Raw genomic sequence first — 17893 nt, forward strand, 5'->3', positions numbered from 1 at the left:
AAGCTATCATTTTTGCCACGACAATATTACAACAAATTTCTGTGAAGTCCGCGTTAATGCTGAAGGCTACACATACAAGCTTACCCTAGTTCAGAAAGTGATGTATAATAATATAATAAATATGAAAGTAACTCATTTTATCTGTTAAGCTTACATGGCTAAACCGAAGCCAGCTTAAACCTCAAGGAAGGACATATGTCATAGTTATTATTAAATTTAAAACATAATATGCGTTTATAATTCATTTCGCAATCGACAGTGAAGGAAACAATCTCAGGAAACCTGCATATATCTAAAAATTGTGCCACATGTCATCCCCATCATCCCCAACTAATCTGGCAGTGAGGTTCATTAAGCTCAAAGCTTCATCCAAAGGAGAAGAGACCTTAGCCTAACAGCGGTACATTTGCAGGCGATTAATTTACTTTACTTAAAATTTTAATCAACACGCTTATATATTGATAAGCCTTATAATATTAAGAAAAGAAAACATTTAAGAATAATACAACTATTAGAGGATAAAACAACATCAACGAATATCTGATCGTGTCGTAATGCCAAATGGCTCGGAATGTTTTCCGGCGCCAACTTTTCACATTTAGTTTTCCAACAGTTCATTGTTCGTTGCAAAGTGTTCAACTTGAGAAAATAGCAAATAACAAAGGAATATAGATTTTATAATCAAACATAGATATATATTTATATAGTCCTCCTCGTCGATTTCGATGACGGCGATCCTAGAAATTAATTATTATTTCTAACATGAGCCCTAATGTGGCTTGCTAAACCAAATTTGGTTTTAAAAACCCTACGACACGTGTCACGATCAATGAGCCTTCTGAAATTGGCGGCGGCGTAGGCAATGCGTGATGAAATTTCCGAAGCCAAGGTGTTGTCAGATCAAATGTTACTGCCAAGATATTTAAAGTGCCTGACTTCCTCAAGTGGTTTTCCATCCAGATTCAGTGCCGTTGGATCCGCTTGGAATTAAATAATTTAAATCAAAATTCATTAAATAACACCTTTTTTATCATTTCTCTTTGTCTCCACAGTCGTGTAGTCCGCACCTTTGTTGTATCTTTTAATTATTATTCTATTATTTAATTAATTTATTCTTTATTATTTGCCTGCATGTTTTTATTTGTAACCAGCATCACAATAAAATTTTATTGACTGCGAAATATTTATATTTATTGTACTGGTATTATGGATTCGTAGACCGGTTTGGATGGTGTTCGGCTAGATTGTCAATGAAATCGTATCTATCATAAATCTCCATTATAAGGTAATAGTCCAGAATCTCTTTTGTAGTTGGCATTTGTGCCCTATTCACCTGTTATATCCTTTTTTTTCGGACTGTGTATTGCTGTTGGCCCTACTGGCCTCTACAGCGTCACCGGGCGGGACGGACGTCCTAAGGGTGCCTCCTGTGAGGCCGGACCTCGGCTTAGGACGCCGTTGAAATCGGGAGGGGAGTAACGTACACACAATTAATTCAATAACATTTGAATCTAAATTTAAAACTGGAATGCCGTTTATCGTTCTCGTTCCACTTCAAAATAAACTTAGCTTACTTAAAATGTAAATTGCTGCTGCTATGAATCTTTCATATTATTTTTGTTTAAGGATACAACCTTCCAGCAACCCGCATTGGAGCAGCATGGTGGAATAAGCTCCAAACCTTCTCCTCAAAAGGGAGAAGAGGCCTTAGCCCAGCAGTGGGACATTCACAGGCTGTTACTGTAAGGATACATAGTTTATATATGTTGCATAATTTTTGCGATATAGCTCACTATTGGAAACTCTCCACGTTGTGATTATGATAGGAAAGAAAATTGTCGGTCGGGCGGTTTCCAAGAAACGCCACGAAACGTATAAATAATACACGAAAACTTTGCATTAAATATTTGTAAATCTTTAAAATGTCTACTGAAAAGTTAACGACAGCATTTATCAATCTTATCTTATATATATATATATATATATATATATATATATAATTTATGGATATTGTTGGTATACACTGTGAACATATATGCGTGTTTCTACACATGAACGTTTTTATTAAGAAGGTTTTTACACAAAATGACAACAAGTTTTAGAACAACGTCTTGCGGGATTTGCTTTTTTTTTACAATTTATTTATTTGGACACTTTATTGAACAGAGAACAGAGTATTTTTTATGAAAATGGAAAAAAAGTATCAAACAGTACCTATTAACACTCATCAAAATAAATACTCTATAAACATTATTCATTTACACTTTCAGATTTAGACCAATAGGCTTAGAGATATTTCGATAAACGCATGAGAAAAAAGTCGCGTGACATGCAATAAGACGTATTAAGATAAGGATAGCCTGACTCGGTACCAACTGTGTTATGATATTTGCTTATATAACATTGTTAAAAAATGCCAAAAATTTACCCGTACGAAGTCGGGATGGAATCACAAAAATATAATTGAGTAGGTCCACACGGTTTCACCCGCATTAAACATTCCTACTCCTCCCCAGCGGGCCGTAGCATGATGTTAGCCTGCAACCTTTCTCGAGAATTCGACAATCATATGCAACAAAATGTTTTCAAATCCAGTAGTTCCACTATAGATAATATATACAATATATATTTTAAATTTTAATTCTTATATACTCAAGTGCTCAATCTAAATAATTCTTACATAAAGTATCATGTTACACTTCGATAAAAATAGAAATTAATTGTTAGGTAAAACTAATAATAATGTTAAAATTACGCTCCCAGAGGTGACAAATTCGCGAAGCATAATATTCTTAAAGGCGATCAAGTATAACAAACATTCATATGCAAGACCGAAGCATGTAATATTATTCGCAGGAAAATCTATTATATTTTGTACTAACGCAGCTTCATATGATTTATTCAATGCAATGGATGATATTATGTTGTATATCACAATTATAGGCGTTATATTATATATTTAAATTTATTAAGTCTATATACGTTACAATATAATTTAACGTATTGGCTACTTTGTATGGATGCAGATTATGAGATCGCGGTTTCAAATTCCAAAGGATATGACACCACTTATTTTCTAAATAAGAGAATTTACGGGCAGAAAAGTCCTATAACATGTATTGGTCTAAACCGGAATATTAATCCGGGACTTCTAATGTACATTTCCTACAAGATAGCCACCAAACTACTCGTTAGTTTATCATAGTTAGAATATCATAGCTGGCATCATATAATATGTTTGATGAAATAGAAAATAATTCATTTACGCAATCAATTGTTAGTTTATAAACAAGAATATTTAACGGTTTCACTGTTCTGTATTAACCGCTGGTTTCATGATTGCGGTGACTTGAAGGTATGTACAATTAATTTGGCGTAGAGACGCTTAGCGTCTTCGTCACGCTTTGTTTGGGTACACAAATATATTAAAATCTTTAATTCATATTAAAATCCATATTTTAAGTAAATAAAAAAAATGTATACTTATATTATGATATGAGTTTTTACAAGTCCAATTGTTAAGGTCTGGTGGTCTATCTACCACTGTTAGTAATTACTCTTCCGTTAAACCTCAAAGCTTTGTATTCCACGGCAGCGTAACGTTAAAATATACTTAATGTCACTCGGGATACACAATCCAATATATCCAAATCTGTCCAGACATTCATATTTTAATTTAAGTGTTTTAATAATATACATGTTCTACTACATAAATATGTTTATTCATGCACCCATTTTTATTCATTCATTGTAAAATTAAAATAAAAAACAAAAAACGCATTACAAATTTTATAAATAAAAACACAGAAGGAAAGGCATACATTTAAATGTTTTAACAGTAACAGTAACAACCTGTTAATGTCCCACTGCTGGGCTAAGGCCTCCTCTCCCTTTTGAGGAGAAGGTTTAGAGCTTCTTCCACCACGTTGCTCCATTGCGGTTTGGTAGAATACACATATGGCAAAATTTCAATGAAATTAGACACATGCAGGTGACCTCACGATGTTTTCCTTCACCGTCAAGCACGAGATGAATTATAAATACAAATTAAGCACATAAAAATTCAGTGATGCTTGCCCGGTTGAATCCACAATCATCGGTTAAAATTCACGCGTTCTAACCACTAGGCCATCTCGGCTTCATTCAGTAGTTACAGATTAAAATTTTTAACTTTATTTGATTATATAATTTTTTTTTATATTTATAAAACACATAAACAATTATCCTATTTCGGTCTTTGAGATACACTTTATATAATATAATTTATTTTATCGAATATCCAAGGGAAAATTCAAATGCTTCTATTATTTAAACGGCGAAATAAAATGAGTGTTAAATTTTAATATTCTGTAAATCTCTTATTATTGTTCGTAATTATTAAAACAAATCCCAACTCTCCCGACCTTTTGTAATTAAAATATTACGTGTAATTAAGATACTCGGTGTACAATAATCCACAGTGATCGTGTTGTTTTGTTCAGAGATAATTAACCCAAAGGGAATTTCAGTTATTAAGATAAATAATTCGCGGATCTCGATATTAATATGAAATAATATTTAAATTTAAAAAAAATGCTGTATTCCAAATTAAAAATAGATTAATATCGGAAGTAATTTGCATTAATATAAGCAAGTAAAGAATATGTTGTTATTTTTTATTGACTAGAATGTTGGTTAAGTAGCTCGCCATAGGCTGCAAATCTTGTGGTTCTAGGTTGAAACCCCAATAAATTTTATGCGATTTGCAAAGCCCAGAAAGCCGTTTTTTTTTTTTATAGAATAGGAAGGTGGACGAGCATATTGGCCACCTGATCGTAAGTGGTCACCAAACGCCCTTAGACATTGGCATTGTAAGAAATGTCAACCATCGCTTATAGCCAATGCGCCACCAACCTTGGGAACTAAGATTTTATGTCCCTTATGCCTGTAATTACACTGGCTCACTTACCCTTCAAACCGGAACACAACAATATCAAGTACTGCTGTTTTGCGGTAGAATATCTGATGAGTGGGTGGTACCTACCCAGACGAGCTTGCACAAAGCCCTACCACCAGTATAGTTGGTCCTGTGCCTGCTCTCGATCGTGTACCGTTACATCGATAGATCAATTGGTTGTTTTTTAGCGGTTTAAAATATAAACTAAGACAGTAAATAAAACCAAAAAGTACCAATAATTAAAAATACTAAATAAATAAATAATAAATAATTAAATATTGTAGGGGATAAGCTTTATTTTGGTGGTAGGGCTAGCCCGTCTGGGTAATCACATATTCTGCCGTCAAACAGCAATACGTAGTATTATTGTATTCCGGTATAAAAGATAGGGAGCCAGAGCAAGGAATGGTTAATATTCCTTACAGCACCAATGCACAACAGCAATTTTATTTTCATTTATTTTCGAGATTTGTGTTTTGGTTTATCTGTGGTTTCCGAATGCAGCCAATTTACAACCTATACTATATATTTAATCTATATAAGTATATATGCGAAGAGAATGTTTATTAAAATATTCCATGTTTTTATTCTTTGTATTTTTTTTACATTGCTTATAATTTACAGAACGTTATTATATTCGTAAAAAAAACAAATCGAAATAAGAATATTTTCCAATTAAATTCAAATCTTAATTGATGTTTCTTGACGAATATATCAAGGTAATCCTGTAAGAAAGTTTGGTTCGTTCCCGCATAATCAAGTCAAAAACTTGGTTTGGCAAGCTCGGCTTCGCACTTCTAATTGCAATGCGAATCTATTACGTGGGATTTACGCGGAGGATATTATAATTAGATATCAGCTTAGTCGGATATTATAGTCGGTTATTATATCGTTTGTTTTCGTTATTATATTACAGACTAGCTAATACCGTGACTTCGCGTAAGAAACAACCGAACAAGCAAAACTTACCTCATAATATTGGTATGATAAACCTGATTTCTGGTAGGCTGACGATCGGATCAAGGTTATTAATGCATCGTCAATGCATTAATAACCTTGAGAACTAAAATGCTTTTCCTTGTTGATGCAGTTACAGTGCTCGCCAATAATTTGGCTAGTGACTTCAGAAATGTCAACCTTTTGAAAACCTTTTTATTATACAAAACTATATAATATAAACATCATATTTTTGCGGTTTTAAGCTATTTAAATAAAAATGTTATAATCGAAAATTTTGGTATTTTTTTTTATCAAGAAGTAAAACAAGTTCACTTCATAATACGACATTTATCGCTTCAGAAATTATTTGAAAACGGAGCAATCGGCATCTGGCGAAGCGCCAGCTCCTTAACTATTGGAAAAATCATTCTACAAATATGCATCCAATATTACCAAGTCTGATAAAGATATTTTATAATATTACTTATAATACAGATTGTATAACATTCTCGCAAAACCCACCAGACTTGTAATGAATGAGGCGTCCCATGACAATTTAATTGTGTGTGAAGAAAATAAACCACATAAAAATACTGGTGGTAGAGCTTTGTACAAGCTCGTCTGGGTAGGTACCACCCACTCATCAGATATTCTACCGCAAAACAGCAGTACTTGGTATTGTTGTGTTCCGGTTTGAAGGGTGAGTGAGCCAGTGTAATTACAGACACAAGGGACATAACATCTTAGTTCCCAAGGTTGGTGGCGCATTGGTGATGTAAGCGATGGTTAACATTTCTTACAATGCCAATGTCTATGGGCGTTGGTGACCACTTACCATCAGGTGGCCCATATGCTCGTTCGCCTTCCTTTACTATAAAAAAATACAAGGAAAATGGAATAGCATTCGCCTATAAACAAAAGAATAAGAATTTTAATATTTCTTTATTACTGCCTTATTTCATTCTCTTGCAGATATGTGATAGTGACTAAAGTGATATATATTTTTTGTTTTGTAATTTTAACTGTTTTGTTGGTCCTGTAGTGGTTCATACAAGCAACCTAAAAACATTTTTAAGGCTGTAAATCCCAAGATTCTAACTTTCAAAGTTAGGAAGTTGATTCTGTTACATTCTCGTGCCTCGGAAAGTAAATAATGCCACGATTGCTTCAGATCACCCTCTGATCGAATATACTGCTAGATATTTAAATCTAAATGTCATCCTTACCACCTCGATGTCTGGAAATCCACAACAGCGCGATTTTTAAGCCATTTCCTGCCTCGCACAACCACACTGTAGAATCCGAACCGAAATGACATACAAACCTTCAAGAAAAGAGCGTACTCCTTAAAGGCCGGCAACGCAACTGCAACCCCTCGGGTATTGCAGATGTCCATGGACGGTGGTAGTCACTTTCCATCAGGTGAGCTGCCTGTAAGTTTGCCCCTCTTACATAAAAAAAAATAGTTAGTCGAGGCTAAAATTCGCTCATGAGGACACTATTTTAAGTTTTTTCTTTACATCTTTAAAACTTAACTAAAAATAAAATAATTAAAAAAAGCTTTTTATAGGCATAACTTATTATATATAATACACAATATATAAACAGAAAAAATAATATGAAAAAACATGAACAAAATCGACATGAAAATAATGGATAGTTCACAACACAAAAAAAAATACTTTTATGAAAACTTCCAAAAGTTTGTTAAAAAATCAACCCCTATGTATGCACAGCCTAAAGCAACAGAGAAAGTTTAACACAAAAGAAAATAAACAAATACGATTTATTTGGAAGTTGGCTGGTTAGCCGGTCACCCGATAGGGGCCCGAACTAATAGAACTAAGTTTGTAACTCATTATTTATCTAATTTCGGGGATGGATCCGGTTTTACAGTTTTCGGAAAGTAAATCCTTGACGTTCTAATAAAGTCACTTAAAATTTTATACAAAACAGCAGGGCTATTCTGTAAGAACTTCACTGCACCCGTGAATACACTATAAGCACTTAACTAATGTTTGATCCTTGCTCCGATTTGAACATGTGACCTACGGTTAAGATTCACGTGATCTCTGGGCTATCCCTGCTATAATTCTATTGAATAAGATTTATATATACAAAATAAAGTATTAAAATATCATTGTGATTAATATAATAATAAATTAGAACGATTTTCGTTATTTAATGATAAAGCTTAACGAAAATATATGAAGATATAAACTCTATTTGACTTATCTATTAAATGTATCGGTGTTCGGTTACGCTTAATACATTAGAAAGCGGTCCTAAAGCAACGCTACGATAAGGTTTTGATACTATTTCTTAATGTGTATAAACTTATCCGAATAGAAAACCTTTTAACTAAAGGTCAATACAAAATGTTTCTCTTAAAATGAAGTTGCATCGTAATATTTTTAAAAATATCGTAAATTATCCTTTTTTTACAAAGTTTTATTTAACTGGTTAGTATGTTCTCATGTATATGTATGTGTGTGTATTTCATATCACACGGTAACGGTAACAGCCTGTTAATGTCCCAGTGTTGGGCTAAGGCCTCCTCTCCCTTTTGAGGAGAAGGTTTGGAGCTTATTCCACCACGCTGCTCCAATGTGGGTTGGTAGAATACACATGTGGCATAATTTCAAATGAAATTAGAAACATGCAGGTTTCCTCACGATGTTTTCCTTCACCGACAAGCACGAGATGAATATAATCACAAATTAAGCACATGAAAATTTAGTGGTGCTTGCCCGGGTTTGAAGCCACGATCATCGGTTAAGATTCACGCGTTCTAACCACTGGGCCATCTCGGCTTTTTTATATATCACACAGCTTTAAAAAAATTAGAATAGATATTTTTTTTATATTATAATTCTTATTGAAAAACATCACGTCATTTTATATAAAAACTTTAAGAGAGCATAGATAAATAATAATATCAGGATAATGTTTTTTTGGTCTTATAATAACAACCGCATTTTTTTACTTCAATCGTTCTGACAGAAGATCGATCTCCATCATTCAATGCACTAACAATAATTGAATTACAAAATAAACATCAAACACACGTCTAAAAGCCGAACAATATGTCGAAACAAATTCGCATCACGGTAATATTAAAAATACAATTTTCTTATAACATTCACATTCCATTTTTCAAAGAGTATGAATATGTTTCCTAAAAGCGTGTCACTCTAGCACTATTTGTCATATGCTAAGTGATTTCCGTGGTACTTTGCGTATTTGTTGAATCACTGCCACACTTAATTCGATTAACTATACTTGAATATGAATATGAATATATATAAGATTAAATGTATCAAGTACGTATACAATCTAGATAAATGTATGTATAAAATTATCGGGGTACCCTTTTAAAACAGGATACCGGATTTTGGGAACACTTGCAGACTAATGTTTACTATAAAACTAACGAATTTTTATTTAATGACACATTAATAAATAAAACTACGCCTTCAAGCCATTGTAAGTAAAAATTATTCGTGTATTGTAAACTAAAATATCAATGAGAAAAAATAATATAAACACTGAATTGAATGAGCGTTGTTTCTTTTGCCGGTTCTTTTCGTAGGTATTTCTTTTCGATCCGGAATTTTTCACAATCAATAAGCAAGAGTAAGGCATAATGTATTAAAAGATTTAAACCTTGTAATTACATAAAGAAATAATTAGGCGTATACTAATATTATTATTATTCATGATACAAAATTATTTTAGAAACATTTTTTGGCCGTGTTACAAAGAAAAGCTCAACAAGAGATTCCTTTAAGCCACCCAAGAGTGATTGTAAGTAGAATTATTATTTTATATTACATTTATAAAGATTTTAAACAAAAATAATAAGATAAATACTGTTATATAAATACGTATTGTTAACGATAGTTTTTTTTTATAAAATTGGTAGACGGAAAATGCTGGTTGATGAGAAGTGATCACCACAGCCCATATATATTGGCGCTTTAGGAATATTTATTTGTGGTTTGCCAGTATGGTGGACCTACAAGCGGATCCTTCCCGTTTAATGCATAAAGTTTACCTCGGCGGGGAAGGCAGCCTAACGCAAATATGCAATCGGGCTTGATGGAACTGGCGAGGTAGCTAGGCAAGGTGAACGGCCTAGGGCGACAGCAGAAGGCGCACAGATACTGTCGGCCAGACACATCATCGAATCCTTCCTCCAGTCGTAGCGGTTTCCCGTTCCACTGGATCAAGGAAGGGGACGACGAGGTTGTGCACCTGCGTTTTGCCCGTACACTTGTGCACTGAAATATCTCCTGCGTAACTGACTGCTTCCGTATATGGACTCTGATATCGATAAAGTCCTGTGGTGATGGGTCAAGGTAGAGAGGTCCAGTTTGATGCAATCCGGGCTTTGTCTGAAGCCTGCACATGGGCGGCTCTGGGGGTGTGTAACACCGTGGTCGCTTTTGCTCTGCATAGGGGAGACAGAGTAAACCCGGCAGCACCTGGAGTGACAAAGCAGCCCTATTTAGAGAGGCATTATTATTCCCCGCTCAGCTGGGGAGTGGGCTAGAAAAGGTGCCCTAAACAAAAGCTCTTTCCAGTCATTTTTTTTGAGGGTAGTAACCACGGCTACCTTCGCATCATTCAATTTCGTGGTCGACGTTACAGAAAACAAAAAATAAAAACACCTACACTAACATTCGGCGCGTGGAACGTGCGAACACTCATTGACCGTGATGACAATGCTTGCCCGGAACGGAAAACTGCCGTCTTAGCTCGAGAACTTCGACGCTACAATGTGGATGTGGACTCAGCTAAACACATCTAGCCGAAGAAGGGGAGCTGGTAGAACATGTTGGCGGGTATACCTTCTTTTGGAAGGGACTTGCTACCTCGGAACCGCGAAGGTCGGGCGTAGGATTTGCAGTTAAGAACCAGCTCATTAATCAATTACAAGAGTGTCCAGTGCACATCTCGGACCGCATCACCACACTGCGCCTCCATCTTGAATATGACAACTACCTGAATGTCATCAGTGTCTATGCTCCAACGCTGGATAAATCTGATATCATAAAGGGTAAGTTTTACGACGATTTGACCCAGTGCATCGAAAGCATACGCCCCAAAGAGAGGATACTGGTCTTGGGGGATTTCAATGCATGTTGGACGGGATTACGACGCCTGGCCTAAAGTCTTGGGAAGACACGGAGTTGGCAATATGAACATCAACGGTCAACTGCTGCTCAGCTTATGTGCACAATTAAACCTAGCGATCACGAACACAATGTTCAGACTTCCAGCCAAGCACAAAACTACATGGATGCATCCAACATCCAAACACTGGCATTTGATTGATTACGCTATCGTGCGCCAAAAAGATATCTCCGAAGTCCAAATCACCCACGTCATGCGCGGTGCCTACTGTTGGACCGACCACCGGCTTGTAGTCGCTGAGCTAAATCTCCGTCTTCTTCGTTCCCGAAGATCCGAAAGAGCGAAACCTGCATCTTTGGATGTCGAGAGGCTACAAGATTTCGAAACTAGGAAGAAATATGCTGAAGGCTTGACCAGCGCACTTATATCAAATGAAAGAACCGGTGATGTTGAAGCTGATTGGGGTTCCCTGTCTTCTCAAATATTGGATACTGCCACTGCTACTATGGGTCTAAAAGTCCGCAAGAACGAGGACTGGTATGATGAGAATAACGGAGTCCTTACTAAGGCAATTGACAAGCATCGGCGTCTTAAAAGACGCACTTGTAAACAAGTGCGTAGCAGAACACAGCCAGGCCAAGGCGTATTGGGGATCAAGCAAGGTGACGTGGAGCTGCGAAAGCTATCTCGAGAGATTAAGGACAAGTGGTGGCGGGACAAAGCGCGTCAAGTGCAGTGGCTTGCTGACACTAATAAGCTAGGAGAGTTCTACAGTGAGGTTCGAAAGTTTCTCGGTACATCCCGCTTGAGAAAAGTGCCACTTCGTCCAGCATCTGGCAATGGGCTTCTTAAAAGTAGGGAGGAAGTACTCAGGCGTTGGGCAGAACACTTTAACTTCCGCGGTTGGCATAGACTTTATACCAGGAGAACTACTCAAATACGTTGGTGATAAGTTGCATTCAGATCTATGGGAACTTTTTACCCATATTTGGGAAAAAGAACAAGTCCCTGATACGTTCAAAGTATCTATCATCAAGGCACTGTATAAGGGAAAGGGGGACCGTTCTGACTGCAACTCCTTCCGCGTTATTTCACTATTATCGGTCCCCGGAAAAGTCCTCGCCAAAATTCTTTCAAACCGCCTTACAGAACTTTCGGAAAAGATTCTGCCTGAAACCCAGTTTGGCTTCCGATATGACCGGGGTACATTCACATGTACCCCCATAAATCTGAGATCACATATGCGGATGACTTATGTTTTGTGGCAGAATCCCCAGACGGCCTGCAAAAGCTCATGTCCGAGTTTCATGTGTCCTGCCGCAAGTTTGGCCGAAAGATCAGTGTCAAAAAGACAGAAGTAATGTCTTTGGATATCCACGGCCGTGAAACACTGGTCATCAAACTTGGAGATGACGTACTAAAGCAGGTCGATCAGTTTCGTTACTTGGGGAGAACTGTTACATTCAAGTGCGAATTAGATGCCGAAATCAACAGCAGGATCGGTGCTGCAGCCGCGGCATTCGGCAAACTGAATACCAAAGTCTTCCGCTCACATGACCTAAAACTGGCTACCAAAATTTCTGTATATATGGCGGTCGTGCTTCCTAATATTCTATACTCTGCCGAAACCTGGACCGTGTACCGACATCATATTCGCACATTAAACCGCTTCCACCTTAAATGTCTACGCAAAATCTTGTGAGGAATTCAGAAGTGCTGCGAAGAGCTAATGTAGGTGGCATTGAAGCTTACCTTATGCGGCGACAACTTCGTTGGTGTGGTCACGTATCAAGGATGGCGGATCAGCGTGTCGCTAAGCGCATCTTTTATGGCGAACTTAAGGAAGGCAAGCGTAAGCATGGCGGACAACTCCTTAGATACAAAGATGTGCTTAAGCGGCACATGAAAAGGTGCAATACAAAAACCGCGCAGTGGGAGCAGCAGGCCGCCAACAGGGAACAATGACGGGACTGAAGTGAGTCGCATCGCTGAGCTTGATGCCAGACGCGACCAGTTGAAAGCCCGACCACCCTCGGCAATCAACTACAATTATATCAATGGAGTGCTCACATGCCCGCTATGCGCGAGAATGATCAGTAAGAAGATTGGCTACATAAGCCACATGCGAGCACATGAACGATACCATGCAGGGAGTTGAAGCGGTCGCCGTGGCCGAAATCGGTCGGGAGAGTATATATAGTATTACATTTTTATCGGAAAAAGTATTTCCGTATTAAACGATCTTCAGATGGCAATTGGCAACGTCTGAATGTACTAACTTTTTATTTGCTTAAATTATACTACAAATATTTATTGAGCCGTCAAGAAGTCTCGAGCCAACTCTTCTATTTTAATGTATAATGAACATATAACAAATCTTAAGTTCGATAAAATTATCTGAATGCTATTTAGCTATCAATTTTAAAATAACAGAATAAGACACTATGTATAAAATAATACACAAAAACACACGGACGCGAATGTTTGTGAAGGTAAAAAAAAATATGATAATTACGGATATTATATAATATGACCAATGTCCAAATAAGCCATATCTTTCAGCTGTCATGATTTTATATGTATGACTCTAAACCCATTCGAAAGATATATAAGGTCCTCCAGACCGATTTCGGCCACGGCGGCCAATCTCAATAGAGATTAGCCAACTACACAGGAGATATTATAGTGCACAAGTGTGTGTGCAAACACAGGTGCACCTCTATTGCCTAACTCTCATAATCCGATGGGACGGCAATCCGATACGACCGGAAAGAGTTCAGGCGCAGGACCAACGGCTTTACGTGCTTTTCGAGGCACAGGAGTGAACACTCTTCCAACTTCCAGACTCCGGACTGCTACTGAGAATTTTCTGACAGAAAACCCAATAACTTTTTACTGGCATGGCCTGGAAATTGAACCCAGGACCTCCGGTTCCAGGAGCAGGACCAGGACATCAAGCCACTAGACCAACGAGGCAGTCGATCGTCATATAATATAATAGGAAATTAAAGGCGCTTAAATTTTTTTATATTACACTTTCTATTTAGCATAAGTGATTTAAATGTATAATATAATTGTTGTTGTAAGTCTTGTTGAAAGCTGTATGGTGATAAATGCCCAATGTGATATGTTCGCACAAACAATCAATAGAGAACTATGCCGCGACAAACATTCGTCACCATAAAGGACGTTTGAATCACAACCAGATAGGGTTGCCACCTACTCCAAACTAAACGTTTTAAATCCTTAAATAATTAAAGTTAAATACAAAAAAATCTTGAGATGTCCCATTGGCTAGAACACGTGAATCACGGAACGAGACTAAGGGTTCAAACCCGAGTAACCATTGAGTTTTGCATGTATTAATTTATGTTTATAATTTATCTCATGCTCGGAGATCAAGGCAAACATCCTGAGGAATCCTACATGTATTTCTGCCTGCGGATTTCTACTACACATATATCTAACAATCCGTATTGTAGCAGCGTGGCGGATTAAGCTCCAAACATTTTCTCACGTCAATTCTCTGTCCAGTAGTGGGATATTTATAGGTTTTCACTATTACATAAAAATAAATTGTAACGCGAAGGTGGAACATTTTAATTGTTCTGTTTTACGTGTCATAGTTCTGATTTTAAAGAAGTTATGTAATATAATGCTTTTTCCGCCGAGCCGAGATGGCCTAGTGCTTAAAACGCGTGAATCTTAACCAATGATCGTGGGTTCAACCGGCCAAGCACCACTGAATTTTTATATGCTTAATTTGTGTTTATAATTCATCTCGTGCTTGACGGTGAAGGAAAACAACGTGAGGAAACCTGCATGTGTCAAATTTAATTGAAATTCTGCCATATGTGTATTCTACCAAACCGCAGTGGAGCAGCGTGGTGGAAAAAGCTCCAAACCTTCTCCTCAAAAGGGAGAGGAGGCCTTAGCCCAGCAGTGGGACATTAACAGGTTATTTCTACTACTACGCTTTTTCTAACAAACGATAATCATATTCCAAATTAAATTATACAGTTCATTAATAACAAAATATGACTTCATCAAAATAGTTTATGCCTTTCGCTGACAACCCTGTAAGAGTAATAGCTAATGGATTCAGAGAGATAGGTCAGGCGTTGTCCCTTGAATTATTGTAATTGCCTAACAGTACTCGCAAACATGATCGTTTGACCGTATTGAGTGTGAAGATATGCTGTCTTATAAATTAATAGAAATAATTTAGTGGTATTAATATCAAATTAACTTTTTCTTTTTTATATCACAAGTATTTTTAAAAGTTAATAAAGAGGTTTTATTTAAATTATACGCACGTAACTGATTATCCTTATTTTTTGTACATTTCTGGTTCTCGTTACAATACGATTCAGTAAGATTCAGTCAGATAAGTATTTAATAAATCGATTAAATAGAAACTAGATTGTAAATATTTTTTAATAATTACCTATATTTTTGTATTTCACAGAAAGTGCATTATCTAGCAACTGCAAAAAACAGTTACAAGTTAGGCTTTTTTGTATATTTTCATATAAAATATTTCATTTGTAAGAATATTTAACACTGAAAACTTGAAATAAATCAGATTGAACGAGAGATTTCACTGAGCAAGAACATAAATTCAATAGAAAATGACAAGTTTCGCTTTTCGTTCGCAACAAAAGCGGAATGACCAGATATTTTTTTTTTTTTTTTATAGAATAGGAAGGTGGACGAGCATATGGGCCACCTGATGGTAAGTGGTCACCAACGCTCTTAGACATTGGCATTGTAAGAAATGTCAACCATCGCTTACATATCCAATGCGCCACCAACCTTGGGAACTAAGATTTTATGTCCCTTGTGCCTGTAATTACACTGGCTCACTCACCCTTCAAACCGGAACACAACAATATCAAGTATTGCTGTTTTGCGGTAGAATATCTGATGAGTGGGTGGTACCTACCCAGACGAGCTTGCACAAAGCCCTACCACCAGTATACCACCACCAGATAGCAGCACACGAAGGTCTAAAGGAAACACATTACAAAAATATTCGAGTTGACATTACATGAACTGACAGTACATAAAAACAAATTTCATTAACAATTATTAATAGACAGATTCTAAGAATTCTGTACCAAAGAGTGGACTTACAATTATATGGTATTAATTGAATACGGTATACGGTGAAGTATTAATTGAATACGGTTTTTATATAAAATTTCGAGGTATCATTGTGATTATTTTCGATCGAGAAAAATGTTAGGAATGATATTTTTACAACATATATAACTTAATATAAATCCCCAACTTTACTATATATTTTTTACAAAATGATTAATTCAATAATTGAATTGTCGTGTTGGATTAAACGAAGCCATTTGACGTTATATAGACCGTGCGGCAAGTCGCGTAGGAAATCGTCTCATAAAGCACAACTATTATACTGTTACACATACTGCAAGCGAATAAGTCATTTTCGAAAATATTGGGAAAACCGGTTACACATTTTTACGGTCGATTTTAGTCACCCGCCGCATGCATCCTGTCGCAGGACGGCAAAAGACGAAATCGTGGTATTTGTGATTTTAATCTCCTGCGGCTTAGTCGATTTGCTATTACCAATAAGACCGATTTCAACCACGACGACCAATCTCAACAGAGATTAGCTAACTGCGCAGGAGATATTATAGTGCACAAGTGCGCAAACACATGAGAGCTATCTCATAATGCGATCACGGCAATCCGACCGGAAAGAGTTCAGGCGCAGGACCAATTGCTTTACGTGCTTTCCTAGGCACGGGAGTGTACGTACTTTTAACTTCCACACCACGGGCTGCTACTGAGAATTTTCTAACAGAAAAACCCAATAACTATTTATGGGTCCGACCTGGGAATTGAACCCAGGACCTCCAGGACAGCGGCCTTATATCTAGACACTAGACCAACGAGGCAGTTACTAATACCAATATAATATATACTAACACTAATCCTGTGTAACGGCTATTGTGCTAACAATAACAGAATGTCGTCACTGTCACGTAGGGTAAAAATATGAAGCAGGTCGATCATATATCGATATATCAAAATCTATTAAATTTTGAAAAAAACATAGAGTGGATCTTTTTATTACTTTTATTGCTCCGTCTGATTATTTGTATGTTTGACACTAGGATGTATCCTTAGAATCATTATAGCTAGCCTGTTCACTTATAATCATGGCTTCTATTTGTTAAATTCATAGAAACGGTTTTCGATAGTTTATCTTTTCTATATATGTATATATGTATCTATAACCTAAAATGGTTGACTCGTGATATCATAAATTGAATCAGTAACAGTAACAGCCTGTTAATAACCCACTGCTGGGCCAAGGCGTCCTCTATATACACATGTGGCAGAATTTCAATAAAATCGGACACATGCAGGTGCCCTCACGATCTTTTCCTTCACCGTCAAGCACGAGATAAATTAAAAACACAAATTTATAAACAAAAAAAATTAAATCAATCAATCGAAAAAATCAATGGAGATGGTTCGTCGTTCACGATTTAAATCTGAATCTAGATATTTTTAAACTAGTGGTGCTTACAAATTGTTTAATGAAATATGAATTACGATGTGTTTGACATTAGCGTCAATTAGTAAAGCTAAACTACAATAGCGTAAAACAATATTATGTAAACATAAGCAAGACAAGTAGACAACAGACATTAACAACACCAGACTATATATATTATATACATTTGTAATTAGCAACATAGATCTAATCAAACAAAAACCAAGACCAATTATAAGTAATTTACTTACCCAATATATAATAAATATTTCAAATAAAAAAGTGAATCGATTTTAATTCCTTATCTGTTATCAATATACACTAAACTAATATTTATA

This window comes from Nymphalis io, chromosome 21, assembly GCF_905147045.1.
Source record: "Nymphalis io chromosome 21, ilAglIoxx1.1, whole genome shotgun sequence".
NCBI lineage: Eukaryota > Metazoa > Arthropoda > Insecta > Lepidoptera > Nymphalidae > Nymphalis > Nymphalis io.